The sequence below is a fragment of the Acomys minous genome (assembly GCF_964271855.1).
Source record: "Acomys minous genome assembly, chromosome: 10".
Lineage (NCBI taxonomy): Eukaryota > Metazoa > Chordata > Mammalia > Rodentia > Muridae > Acomys > Acomys minous.
The window spans coordinates 11,736,810-11,752,111 of NC_140491.1; the positions used below are offsets into that span (position 1 = coordinate 11,736,810).

The 15,302-nt window shown below is 35.7% G+C and overlaps 1 pseudogene across 1 annotated transcript in view; it reads left to right on the forward strand.

Annotated features, from left to right (window-relative positions):
* Positions 1–12,688: 12,688 nt before the first annotated feature.
* LOC311606507 (DNA-directed RNA polymerase II subunit GRINL1A-like) overlaps positions 12,689–15,302 on the forward strand; it is a 109,167-nt pseudogene continuing 106,553 nt past the window's right edge. The window contains exons 1-2 of the transcript XR_014783667.1: positions 12,689–12,800; positions 12,941–13,069. The product of XR_014783667.1 is annotated as a DNA-directed RNA polymerase II subunit GRINL1A-like (transcript). The remainder of the gene's footprint in view (positions 12,801–12,940; positions 13,070–15,302) is intronic.

Sequence of the window (15,302 nt, forward strand, 5' to 3'; positions counted from 1 at the left end):
TCCAAGGAGGAAGCAGATGTCATCATGTTTACATGATAAGCTTACAGAAATGCTGTGGTAGCATCTATCTTAGGTATAATGATCAAGTCCTTTCATAAAATATTATCTCCAAACTCTCCTTCAGAATCAATTCCAGAGAAGTGTTCCTAAAGCACAAAGTGCCACCTTTTCACTTTCCTTCATAAACACCCCCCAAAACATCTTGGCTGTCCTAGACTCACTTTGTAGGCCAGGCTGGCCTCAAAGTCACAGCAATCACCTGCCTTTGCCTCTCTGAATGTTGTGATTAAAGGTGTGTGCCACCATGCCTGGCTTCATTATGTTTTGCGTATCACAAAATTTCTCACTTATTAATTTGTTTAAGATGTGTTGGCTATGTAGTGTAGGCAAAAGAGTAATTAATAAATCCATTGTCTATACCCAGGACAGTGTATAATGATTGTTTAAAGTACATCCTTATAACTGAGATTAAATATGATTAAACAAATAACTACTTTCCACATTCTCTCCTTATCCTTTCTTAATAAAATGATTTTTTCTTTTGTCTGTTCATTTGAATATTTTATGACAGTCTGGAATATGCTAGTTTATTTTGTCACATGGAAAATCCATTCCTATTACCACCTATGTTGTTATTATGTCTCTAGAAACTATCTGAACCAGAGCCTGCTGAGTGCTCTTTAGAGACCTTAAGGCTCTGTGTTTGAATCTTACTGTGAGGTTGATTCAAATCTGTCTCTTAAAATATGTGCTTTTCTCACTAACCACAAAGTTCCAGAATTACATCTATGGGTTGGACTCTGGTCTCTACTTGTTTCTCTCTGTCTTTTCCTCTCTTCCTTCCTTCCTCCTTCCTCCTTTCTCTCTTTTCTTTCTTTCTTCCTTTCTTCTTTCTTTGTTTCTTCTTTAATTCTCAGATACTCCACGCTTGGATACGTGGAAGCTTTGGCATTTTCACCCTATTGCCCTCTCCCATGTTCCTTTTCTCCTACTCATACTCTTCTGCTGCCCAAAAACACTGCATCGAAATTGATGTTATTTTTAAATTATAGTTGCTTACATGAGCATGAATCTGTGTGGCGTTGTTTTCTGGAATGTGGGCAATTTACCAGATGTTGTGCCACTACAGAAAATGGTATCTCCTTCCCAGTCCATAGTCCCTCGGGAGAGGTGTGACTCATGAGCACATATTCCAGTGCATAATAAAATGACACCAGCCTTTATCTTGTTCAGATAATCACAGATGAAGTGAATTCATCAGTGCAACATTTGTGTCATATCCAGAATGCAGTGGACAATGTTTTGCAACACTACTCCACGAACTCTCTCTCTCTCTCTCTCTCTCTCTCTCTCTCTCTCTCTCTCTCTCTCTCTCTCTCTTCTCTTCCACAATGTTACTTAGATCTAAAAAGTAGTGAAACAGATCTTCTGTTACAATCACTTTCTCCACTTTGTTCTTATCTGCACTATTCTTTGGATATAAATCACACATATTTACTTAAAGTTCAATTGCTAGGCCTATGACAAATGTAAATTTGAATTTTTACAGTTTTAAAAATGTATTTTTGTTTTCATGTGTGTGTGTGCATGTGTTATATAAAAGCCAGTGACTTCATGTGTTACTTTGCCCTTTTACTGTGGTTCTTCATTCTCTGTTTGGCATGTACTCTCCATAGAGATCCTATCATCTGCCACTGATCATTTGCAGTAAATTACAGCAGTACATATTTTAAACAAAGTAATAAGTGTAAGATTTATATTTATTCATTTAAAGAAAAAATATCTGTTTAAATCTTTATTTTGAATCTTATATTTGAGTTCCAGAAGAATCCTAATTATTGGATTTACCTTTATATTTTATGTATACCGTTAAGTAGAAGTGCTTCATGGATGTATAATGCTAAAGAAAACTATTTAAAAATCAAAGGAATTTGGTTTTGGCTATTTATATTTCTAATCAAATCACTAGCTTTGATCCTGCTGAGTCTAATTTTATTTGGTAGCCCTGTAAAAGACCTCTTAGAATAGCTTATCTGTGTCATATAGTCCTAAGTTCCCACTACACTATAAGTCATTTCAAATTTTAGATTCACATTTTAATGGAAATTTTTCAGTATAAAAGCTAAAGCACTGAAATTATTGCTTTGAATACCAAATTATTCTATTACCATATTCATATCAATAAATTATCTTATTTTTTGAACCAAATCATTTTCAATTAATATCTCATCAGAGCAATCAGATATGTTTTGTCATTATAATATTAGAAGATTTGCCAATGTATTCTCCAGTTCCACTACATTTTTATGATCGTTACATTTTACCTTTCTTTTGAAATGTCATACATACAGCAGAACAAATTTATAGAGTTGAGCCTATCAAGCACTGTAGATATAAAATAGTCTCCAAGGAAGCAGAATCATCCATATACAACAGGAATTATATACATATGAACTCACAGAGACTGTGTCAGCACAAGAACTACACAGGTTCAAAACACACACACAATCCCAGCATTAAAATGCAGGGTGTGGTGGCACACGCCTTTAATCCTAGCACTCTGGAAACAAAGGCAGGCGGATCTCTGTGAGTTCAAGGTCAGCCTAGTCTACAAAGTGAGTCCAGGACTGCCAAGGCTACACAGAGAAACCTTGTCTTGGAAAAAAAAAAAGAATAATAGACAGAATTTCTTAGGCATAATAAGTCAGGAAACTATTTGCTGTTGACACCTGCTGCCAATGGGAAAATCAGTTTTCTTAAATGGATTGGCACAGTTCATGGCTAAAAGCCACGTGCATGAGTACTTGATCAAAACAAGACAGACTCCATGTTCTCTTTGATTTTTGGTGTGCTTTTTGTTTTGTTGTTTGTTATTATTAGCTTGGATTTGTTGTTGTTGCTGCTGCTGCTGGGGCTGCTGTTGCTTTGGTATCTTTTTGAGAGAGAGATGGTGGAGAATATGGGATTTTTGGATAGACAATTATCAAAATATATAAGAGAAATGAAATAAAAAAAGTATTTGCAACTATAAAATAATCCAATTCAATGAAAGAATTCTTAAAATATCAAAGAGTTCTAAATAATAATCTAATAAAAATGTTGTCTACTACTATATATCCTCTGTAAGCAATTAAATAATTTCATACTTACAGGAATAAGCATCCTGAATGTATTTTGACACTGTTTAATAAATATAATTTTCTGCTATAGATTTTTTACTCATTGGAAGGTGTTTAACAGCATTCCCACTGTATGCAAATTTTTTACCAACTTTCAACATTCAAACTTTGTTCAAATTTGTTCAATGACATGTTCAAGGCAAATTAATCCATGTCTATGTACAAAAAGAATTAGAAATGAAATGCATCTTTAATATGGAAATTAATCTTTTATCACATTATTCAATGTTTACCTTATGCTGAATATCCTGTAAATATCAAAATTAAGATTCATACATTCAATCTTGAAAATGAAATTGTATAATATTCTGACATAGCTCACGAATTAGAAAGAAACAATTCAACATGCTTCATGGATACAAGAAGGTATATGTAAGGTAGCAGAAAACTATGAAACTTCTAGAAGAAAACATATAATTTTCAAAACATTTGAAAAGACATACAAAATAGTAACAGATTCATACAAATAAACTCACTATCTTCAATAAAATGCAAATCAAAACTACAATGCAATATACAATATTCCATTTCAAATGACTGTTATTGATAAGGCTAGAAATAAGAGATATTGAAAAGACTATAAAGAAAGTAGGTCTTGGAATTAAAAAAAAAGAAAGTGGGAAGCTATAGACTGTTATGGATATATCCATATACTATAGAAAAATAATATCCTGGGTCCTCAAAAAACCTTAAAAATAGAGTGGCTATATGATTTAATAATAACTTTACTTAATTGGAAAAAAACAATGTTGAGAAATATATGCACTGTCATATTTATGATAACACTATCTACAACTGGCAAGATGTAGAATGACCTAAATATATAACAACAGTGAAATATATTAATATATGGAACATACACCTTTACATATTACCCAGCTATAAATATATGAGTTCTTGTATATTCATGACATATGGGACCAGGAGACATTTCAAAATAGTAATTGACTTTCAGGAGAATATGAATCCATGCATATGTGGAATCTAAATAGTAGACACATGGTAATATTGATTAGAGTATATATATTCATATATATATGCAACAACTGAATGTGACTCTGTGTGTGTGTGTGTGTATCACATGTATGCATGCATGTGTGTGTGAAACAATAAAGAAAAAGAAGCTATCTATTTGAGAGTAAAAGGAAGAATGTGGGTAAATGGTGAGGGAGAGCAGTACAGTACTGTGATGCCAGAGGGGAAAAAGGGAAGTGAGAAAGTGATATAATCTCTCTCTCTCTCTCTCGCTCTCTCTCTCTCTCTCTCTCTCTCTCTCTCTCTCTCTATATATATATATATATATATATATATATATATATAATATTAAACATATATGTTTAAAATATTTTAATATATATTCAAAAGAACACTAAAATTAATCACTCTGGACCCCCTTTTTAAATATTTTTTGAGCTTTTATTCGTATATAATGTAAATAACTATGATGACTTAATGAGGTTATTTTAGACCGTATTCCCTGAGTTTTAACTTGTAGTGATGTGAATAATTATGACTGCCTATTGAGGTTATTTTTCAGCATGTTGCAAATGCCAAATAAAGATATAATTGTGATTTTTTATTCATCTGTTATTGACATGAAACCTATGTAGATGCCTGTGGCTTGTCATAGCTGCAGAAGTAACTTCTTAGAAGGTGCACAAATAGAATTTTGAAATAGAGAATGAAAGGAGGATCCAATCATTTATTGGATACATGAAATTACAATATTAATGATAATATCATCTACCTCATTAATTTTAGAGCCATTTATACTTTAAATATATATATATGTGGTCAATCCCCCCTGTTACATTAAATAATTTAGTTTATATATTATGCTATATTTTTTCTTTGTTAAAATCCTTCACAAGTTTAGTGACTTATGATATACATATTATCCCAGATATATGATGCATGCCTTTGATCCCAGAGCTTGAGAAAAAGAGGCAGGCAGATCTCTTTGAGATCAATGGCAGTCTGGTCTACAAAGTGAATTTCAGGACGGCCAGAGTTGTTATACAGAGAAAAATCTGTCTCAAAAACAAAAACAAAAACAAAAACAAACAAACAAAAAAAAATCAAAAAAAAAAAGAAAGAAAAGAAAAGAAAAGGAAAAAGAAAGAAGAAGGTATGTGGTATATCTATTATATCATAGTTTTCTCTTTGAAGAGCTTAGCTATCTTTGTCTTTTCTGAGAGCCTCAAAGAGTCGCTGTAAGGAAATGGGGCAGGGCTATGATCTTACCTAATCTAAAACTTTCATTCAAGTTCACCCATCGAATTACACAATTTTATGCCTCTCAGGTGTGCTACTGAAGCCCCTGGATCAAAAAGGGCAATATGATAATTTATATAATTGCTCCAAAATATTGCACTGTATAACTCGTCTTGTCAATAAACAATAAAAAGGGTTACTTTCTTCCGAGGGAGTAGCACTGGAGAGATAAACTACTCTTAAGTGGAGGCTGCATGCTTAGCAGCAGCTGGCCAAAAGAACAGGAATTTGATGGTATTTTTGCTGTTCCTTGCCTCATAAGGTTGTGATAGCACTCTTAATTTTTATGTTATTTTTACATTTATATACATACATATACACATATATATATTATTCTATCTACTTACCCTCCAGCCTTTGTGTTTAAATTATGGCTTACAGTTTACTGTTTTTATGGTATTCCTAAGTCTGTGAACACATGGGTCACTATTATTTTTCCGCCCATTTATTTTGTCTAATACCTTAAAAATTTTTTTTATTGAAACTAGATTCTTCTCTCAGACGACACATCCCCCACAACAATGCGCCCTCCCTCTACTCCTCACAGCTTGTCCTACACCTCCTTTCTCCTCAGATCTACCCACCCTTGCTTCTTCCTCAGAAAAAAAAAAAAAAAAGCAGGCCTCCAAGAAACAACAGCCAAAGAGGACAAGAGAGGATGCAAAAAGACAATGCAAAAGTCATCATACTGAGGCTGCACAAGGCAACCCAATAGGAGGAAAAGGGTCTCAAGAAGAGGCAAAATTCAGAGAAACACCTGCTCCCACTGTTTAGAGTTCTACAGAAGCACAAAGCTAACAGTTGTGACAAGTATGCAGAGGACCTGGTGCAGACCCGTGATGACCTGCTGCTTGCTAGCTATTTCACTATGTGTATTATGTGAGCCCAGATTATTTGATTTGGTAGGCCATGTTCTCCTGGTGCCTGCATCTCCTCCAACTGCGACAATCTTTCTCCCTTTCTCCCCTTCTTCCAGGTAGGTTTTCCAAATTCTAGTGGAAGAAACTTTTGGATACCTCCAAATCAGATATTCTCTCTCTCTCTCTCTCTCTCTCTCTCTCTCTCTCTCTCTCTCTCTCTCTCTCTCTCTCTCTCCTCTCTCTCTCTCTCTGCATAATGTCTAACTTGGGTCTCAGTACCAGCTGTCATATGATGCTAAAGGAAGCATCTCTGATGAAGACTGGGCCATGCACTGATCTATGAGTATAACAAAGTATCATTAGGGATCATTCCATTGATTTTTTAAAAATCTGTTGTGTTTGTTTCTATTCTACATCTCTGGGCCATCCAGTATCCACTTACTGGCTTTCCAAGCAGTCTAGAGCATGGACCCCCTCCCCTGACATGGACCTCAAGTTAAACAAAACGTAGGTTGACCAAACCAACACATTCTGCGTGGCTATTGCCCAAATGCATTTTCCAGAAATGGCAGACTGTAGGTGCAGGGATTTGTGGATGTGTTAGTGTCCAGGTTTCACTTTTTGTTATCTACAGTGTGTTTTCTTGTACCAAAGAGACTCAAATATGGTAGTGAAAGTTCCATGCCCACACCAACTCCATCTCTCTCTCTGATTGCCCGAGGCAACTGAGTCCTGTTGTCAGTTTTCAGGGAGCAATCTGTCCTGGCATCAACCTTCGTTGTTTTGGAATCTCCAATGGACCAACTCGTTAAAGTAATGTAACCCAGTCCCACCACTGGAAGACTTGACTGGCTACAAATGAGGACCCATTCAGATTCTGTATCCTTTATTACAAGGAATCTACACTAGGGTCACATTTATAAATTCTACAAGTTTCCCCTGTGTTAAGATTCCACAATCACCTCCCAACCCTCTCTAATTCCAGCTGTGTCTCTTTGCATTCTCTTCCTTCATCCCTTTTTCTCCCACATGACCACCTCCCACCTGATCATTCCAGCTGCAGTCCCTACCTGTCCCCAGTCCACCCACAAAATCTATTCTATGTCCCCTACCCAGGGAGATCCATGCGTCTAGCCTAGACCCCTCCACTTTACCTAACCTTTCTAGGTATGTAGATGAAAGCTTGATTATCATTTACTTACTATCTAATATCACTTATAAGTGAATACACACCATATTTGTCTTTCTGTGTCTGGGTCTGGATTACCTCACCCAGGATGATATTTTTCTAATTCCATCCATTTGCCTGAAAAATTCATGATGCCATTTTGTTTTATGGCTGAGTAATATTCCATTGTGTAAGTGTAAAACATTTTCTCTATCCATTCTCCAGTTGAGGAACAACTACATTGTTTCCAGTTATTGGCTACTATGATTGAAGCTGCAATGAGCAGAATATTTGAGCAAATGTACCTGTCGTAAGATTGAGCATACTTTTTGTATATGCCCCAGAGTGGTATAGCTTGGCCTTGAGGAAAGTCAATTACCAAATTTCTGAGAAAACACCATATTGATTTCCATAGTGGCTGTACAATTTTGCACTCCAACCAGCAATGGAGCAGTGTTCGCCTTGCTCCATATCCTCACTAACATAATCTGGCACTCGAGGTTTTGATTTTAGCCATTCTGACAGATGTAAGATGGAATCCCAAAAATTTTTTGACTTGCATTTCCCTGATGGCTAAAGATGTTAAACTTTAAAAAAAGTGTATCTTAGCCATTTTTATTCCTCTTTTGACAATTCTTTCTTTATATCTGTACCCCAGTTTTAATTTGACTATTTGGTTTTTGCATGTGCTGTCCAACTCATATATATTAAATTCTATTTTATCTTACTGCATCTTGTAAATTTTTATTTTATTCTCAATCCACATAAACTTATTTGTTTTCTAATGAGAGGCAGAACATGAGCTGATCCAGAAGGAAGGATAAGGGGAAAGAACTGGAAGCAGTAGAGGTAAACAGCATAAACATATGTATGGGAGAAAAATATGTATTTTCAGTGAAAGAAACAATGAAGTGTTTAATTGTATGTGTCAGTTTGTGAAATTCCTAAATTATTGATAAAACATTATTCTTTGAACTGTTACTTTGAGTTGTTATGTAATAATAGTAACTTCAATAATCTTTGAATAAATCAGGGTGCTGTACATTATGTTACATGGCCCTCAACCATTTAAATTAAATGTCAAATAAAACACACAACCAAAATCTAACCTGGTCACTCCAAAAATATAGGAATGTCTACCTTTCTTTAATCCTATTGGACATGTTGGTTCTTCACAGGATATAGAAGCTCCTAGCCCATGCTGCTTATTTCTGAAGATTCTATGACCACACAAGACATTGGACTAAAATCATTGCTTTGTCCATCTCTCTTTTTCTCAGACAATATATTTTGCAATATAACCTTTTCTGAATAAATCTGTTCTTGTGTCATCATTGTGTCACTTTCTGTGCAGCATACCTTTTTGCTTTATTAAGGATGACAAGAAAGTGGTTAAGCAATATGGCACAAGGTACATAGAATCACTTTAGAATCTTTTTTCACATTTGTTTTCTCTGAAACAATTGATAGCTCTACAAATATTTCACTCAAGATGTTTAGCAGCTCAGAAGCAACATTAATTTAATGACACCCAATATATTATAGTTTGTCAGTCATAATACAGACAAATTAAGGTCAACATCATAATTAAAGACAGGTAAATTCACATTGCATTACTTGTCCCATTTTTCCACTAAGGAGCCATAAAATCTGAATAATGAAATATATAGAACTGTATCTATTCAAGTGTTTATGGCGTAGAAATAGAGAATAACTAACAATATGGAGGAAAATTTTACAACATAAAGTTCACAGTAATACAATGTAATATATTTATGAAAATCTATAATAAGATCGAAAACTTAATCAACAGAATATTAGTATGCAATATGAACTAAGAATAAATGTCAAGAAAAGTTTTTAAAAGTTTTAAAAGTTTATGATGGGCACAAGAAGCAGAGATGAGATGCACACTGTCACCCAGACCTCCTGGCCCACCTCCCAAGGAGGCATGTAGGATACCAGGAATCCAGCTCCGACCCTTCTCTAATACACCTCTGACTGCCTGGTCTTCCTAGGGCACAAGCAGCAGATGTGAGTTGTGCTTTATCTCCTTAGCTGCACTGTCAGGCCCAAGGCTCTGCCTGCCTCCCCAGGACTAAGAGGAAAGTTCATAGCACTAAGAGCCCTCATTAAGAGATTGAAGAGATCCCATACTAGCAACTTAAAAGCAAACCGGAACGCTCTAGAAGAAAAAGAAGCAAACAAACCCAAGAGGAGTAGACAGCAGGAAATAATCAAACACAGAGCTGAAATCAATAAATTGGAAACAAAGCAGAAACAAAACAGAAACAAAAACAATAGCAAAGAATCAACAAAACTTAAAGTTGGTTCTTTGAGAAAAAATCAACAATACAGACGAAATTTTAACCAAACTAACTGAACGGCAGAGAGACAGTATCCAAATTAATGAATGAAAATGAAAAAGAGAACATAACAACAAACATCGATGAAATCTAAGGAATCACTAGCTCTTCCTTCAAAAGTCTATACTCTTAAAAATTGAAAAAAAAAAAACCTAAATGAAATAGATGATTCTCTTGGTAAGTACTACTTACCACAGTTATATCAAGATAAAGTAAATAATTTAAATTTTACTTATACAAGGAATTAAAAGCAGTTATTCAGAGACTCCCAACCAAAGAAACCCCTGGAATAGATAAATTTTGGATAGAATTCTATCAGAATTTCAAAGAAGAACTAATTCTAATTATAAATAATATTTATATAAATATAAATAAGAAATACAATAGCATTTGGTACATTAAAGGATATTTGATTGAAAGGACTACATAGCTCCCTTTTAAAAACTCCTACATTACTTTAAAAGTAAACCACAAAATAACAATGTTGCTATAAACACTGCAACAAAAAGAGATTAGTCTAAGATGAAAGGTCTCTCCCATTCCTAGATGTTTTAAATAATCCCTGAATATTCTTTGCCTGATTATAAAGTATCCTGTGGTGTTTAGATAATGTTATGGATTTTTAAGTATGACATGCTGAGTTATTAAATACATCCTTAAATTAAATCTTAATTATAACTTGTTTGACTTTGTCTCTATATCATTTCATCAAGCTCAGAAATCCATCAAGAACACTTAAATGAATATGTTTATTCAATAATAATAAATTATATATTCATAGGATCCTACTCATTCATATTTTTACAGCATTGTTTATTCATCATTTATGATGTAAAACTAACTTGTGTATATGAGTGGTACCATCACCCAAATTTAGGAAAATAATTTTTATAAAGTTAAAATCCTTAATGACTCATATATAATAGTTTGCTAAATCATGGAAAACAATTTTTATGGATGTGTATACCATTCATCTATGTTTAGTCCTTTCTTATATTTACATTTATGAACAATTTTCCACTCTGAAAATTTCATGTTTTTTTAGGTTTATTTCACTGTAGTATTTTAATAGCATACCCAGCTAGCATTTACTGAAAGTTCATTGTAGAAACCATATGCTATTAGGTGTTTTTTTTTAATGAAAAAATATTTTATTTTCATCCACATAATAAACTAGTTGTCCATGAATATGACACATTTCTGAACTCTTTTTGTGTGCTAATAATGTACTTTACAGAGACAAGAAAAATTACAAGATGAAAACTGTATTCACAACTGCCTTCGACTTGCAGAAAGAGAGATTCAGAAACATCTGATTAGAAAATAGAGAGATCCTAGGGTAAACAGAAAGTTAATAAAAAGTATAATCAATGGCACAACCTCATATACAGTGGTGTCTGCCAGAATCTCACAGATGAAATCTGTTTGTTATGTGAGCCAATTACATAAAGGACCTTGTGATAAAGGGAGAAGTCAGTGAAACGCAGGAAGGAAAAAATTAAAAAGTAAGATTCAGATATTTTTGTAAAACTTCAGAATTTAAAAAACCTATATTGATTTTGTTATAAGAAACAAATTTGCTGTTATACCCAAAATTACTAATTTAAAATATGAACAATATATCAGTCAAAATCAAATATAAGCTAATTCTTGTAGAGACAGAGCTGTGATATCATATAGTAACTTTTTGACTTTATAGTTACATTAAAATATTTGGTTAAAGAAAAAAAGTGTGTGATTAAAAACAATTTTATTTATCAATTCTTCGGTTGAGGGAAATCTAGATTGTTTCCAGACTTTGGATATTACAAATAAAGCTGCTATAAATGCAGTTTACCAAATGTCCTTGTTGTATGGTGCAGCATCTTTGGGCATATGCTCAGGATTGATATAGCTCCAGCCTGAGGTAGCATTGTTCACAATTTTCTGAGAAAGCTCCCATTTGATTTCTAAAGTGTTTGTACAGTTTGCACTCCCACTATCAATGGAGGAGTGTTTCCCTTTCTCCACATCCTCTCCAGCATATGCTGCCACTTGAGTTTTTGAACTTAGTAATTCTGGCAGGTATATGGTGGAATCTCAGAGTTGCATTTCCATGATGACTAAGGACTCTGAGCATTTATTTAAGTGCTTCTCAGCCGTTAGAGATTCCTCTGTTGAGAATTCTCTGTTTAGTTCTGTTCCTCATTTTTAATTGGGTTATTTTGTTTGTTGGTGTTTAGTGTTTTGAGTTTTTATATATTTTGGATATCAGGCATTTGTTGCATATAGGATGGTGGCAATCTATTCCCAGTCCATAAGAATGGTTAAAAAATTGTGGTACATTTACACAATGGAATATTGCTCAGCTGTTAAATACAAGGAAATCATGAAATTGGCAGACAAATGTATGGAACTAGAAAATATTGTTCTGAGTTAGGTAACTCAGGCCCCAAAAGACACAAATGGTATATACTCACTTATAAGTGGATGTTAGCCTGTACTCCAGGGCAACCTTACTAAAATGTGCAGACCTAAGGAAGCTAAGTAACAACGAGAACCCTAGGGAGGAGACTTGATTCTCATTTAGGAGGGCAAATAGAACAGAAACTAGAAGCCATAAAAGAAAGGCAATAGGACTGGAGCCTACCATAGATGTCCTCTGAAAGACTCCACCCCGCAGGGGATTGAAACAGATGCTGAGACTCAGAGCCAAACTTTGCATAGAGTTCAAGGAGTCTTATAGAAGAGTTGGGGGACAGAAGGACTAATAGGCTACAGGAGCTCCACAAGACCAAGGGAGGCAGGAAATCTGGTCCCAAAGAGGCCTGCAGAAACTGATGCACCAACGAAGGACCACACATGAAGAGGACCAAACCCCCTGTTCTCTCTGAGGACAAGGGACGTGGGGATGGGGTAAAACGGAGGGAGTGTGAGACCAGGAAGAGACAAAGGAGGGGGCTCCAAATGGCACGTAAGTGAATAAATTTTGGAGAGGATCCAAGATGGCTGCGCCTAACACACACATTACCTGCTCAGCAGGATATCAGCGACTACTCAACAACCCAAGGGCCGATCTGAGAACCACAAAACATCAACTCTGGTGACCCACAGGTGAGAGGGATCCAAATTTTGTGGAGCATGCTTGTGTCCAGCCTCTGGCCACCAGGCAAAACCGCAAAGCACCTGGTTCCCACAGAAATAAGTGTACAGCCTACAAGGCTAGTGCCACATGTCCAACAGGTAAGCAGTTCTGTGCACTCCCTAGTGCATAGAATTAGCTGGGTACAGCCAAACCACCAGCGTCTGTGCGTCCTAGTACCAAGCTGACCCCACAGTCAGGATCACAAGAGGATCTGATCTCATGTCACCCAGAAAAGACACAAAGAGAGCTCCTGGGTTCCTTAACATCCCCCCACATGCATGCAGGACCCAAAACAACTAGCGGTGGGCTTCTCTTGTACCCCCTAGTGCTCAGAACTAGCTTGAGTCTAGCACTGAGAAGTCCCCCACATTTGGGACCACAAACAAAACTGATCTCAGGTCACCCAGAAAAGCCACAGAGAAAGCTCCTGGGTTCTAAAACAGTCACCACAAGCCTTCAAGATCCAAAACAACTGTCTGTCGGGATACTCTTGCACCCCGTAGTGCACAGAACTACCTTGATACAGCAAAATCATCAGTGTCTGTGGGTCCTAACATTGAGCAGACCCCTCAGTCTGGATCACAAGTGGATCTGATCTCACGTCTCCCAGAAAAACCACAGAAAGTTCCGAAATCCAAGAAAGAACTGGGCATACACTCCAACCAGAGACATCACAATGGGAAGAGGTCAGTGTAAGAACCCAAACAATAGTCCCCAGAACCATTTGATACCAGGAAAAACTGAATGGAGCAGTCCCACCACCACACAAGCCCTGGAGAGACTCTCTCAGCTGACACAATAGAAAAGGATTTCAATTCTGAGGTTATGGAAATGATGGAGGCATTAAAGGAGGAAAGGAAATCCTTTAAACTAGAACTAAAATACACAAAGGAAGAAATGGATAAATCACTTGAAGAAACCACAATAAACAGGAGAAAGAAATGAATAAAAGGTTTCATGACCTAAAACAGGGGAGTCAAGGTATGGAGAAAATGGAATCTGAAATAATCCAGGAAATGGAAACCCAAGAGAAGAGGACAGGATCTATAGACACAAGCATGACCAACAGAATTTAAGAGAAGAAAAAAAGAATATATAGATAGAAGATATGACTGAATAAATGGATATAGCAGTCAAAGAAAATGCTAGATCTTAAAAGCTCTTGAAACAGAATATCCACGAAATCTGGGACACTATGCAAAGACCAAACCTAAGAATCATGGGGATAGAAGAAAAGATTACCAACTGCAAGGCCCAGAAAATATTTTCAACAAAGTCATGGAAGAAAACTTCCCGAACCTAAAGAAAGAAATGATCATAAATATACAAGAAGCCTACAGAACTCCAAATAGATTGGACTAGAAAAGCAAATCATTCTGACACATAATAGTCAAAACACTAAGTGTACAGAACAAAGGATATTAAAAGCTGCAAGAGAAAAAGGTCAAGTCACATATAAAGGCAAACCTATCCGACTTACACCTGACTTCTCAACAGAGACTATGAAAGCCAGAAGGGCCTGGACATAAGTCATGCAGACACTAAGAAAGCACAGATGCCAACCCATTCTACTATACCCAGCAAAGCTCTCAATCACCAAAGATGGAGAAAACAAGATATTCCATGACAAAACCAAGTTCAAAGAGTACCTAACCACAAATCCAGCTCTACAGAAGATACTAGAAGGAAAGCTTCAACCCAAGGAGGACAAGTTTACTCAGAGAAACAAAAGAAATGAATAACCCCACAAACACAAACACAAAAGAAAGGAAGCTCATACACACTCTCTACCACTACCAACATCAACATAATAGGAACCAAAAAGAAGCAGACTCACCTAAGAGGAGTAGACAGCTGGAAATCATCAAACCCAGAGCTGAAATGAATACAATAGAAACAAACAAAATAGAAAATGATTAAAAGAATCAACAAAACCAAGAGCTGATTCTTTGAGAAAATCAATATGATAGACAAACACTTAGCCAAACTAACTGAAAGGCAAAGGGAGAGTAATCAAATCAGCATAATCAGAAATGAAAATGGAGAAATAACAACAGACAGTGAGTAAATCCAAGGGTGCCTGGTTGAAAATATGTACACCCTTGGCTTCTATTTCCTTAGAGGTATTAGTTACACACTCAGAAAGCTGGCTCTTCGTATGACTATTTCAATTTTATTCTAATTTATGCCACTTGACACCACTCCAACCAGTTCATTGAAGCATAGCTGCTTATTACAGACAATTGTTTGGAAAGCATTTCATAATAGCTCTTTAACACCCATCATAGAAAAAGAATGTGTAGCTTTGTAATTTGAACATGCGGAAGAAAG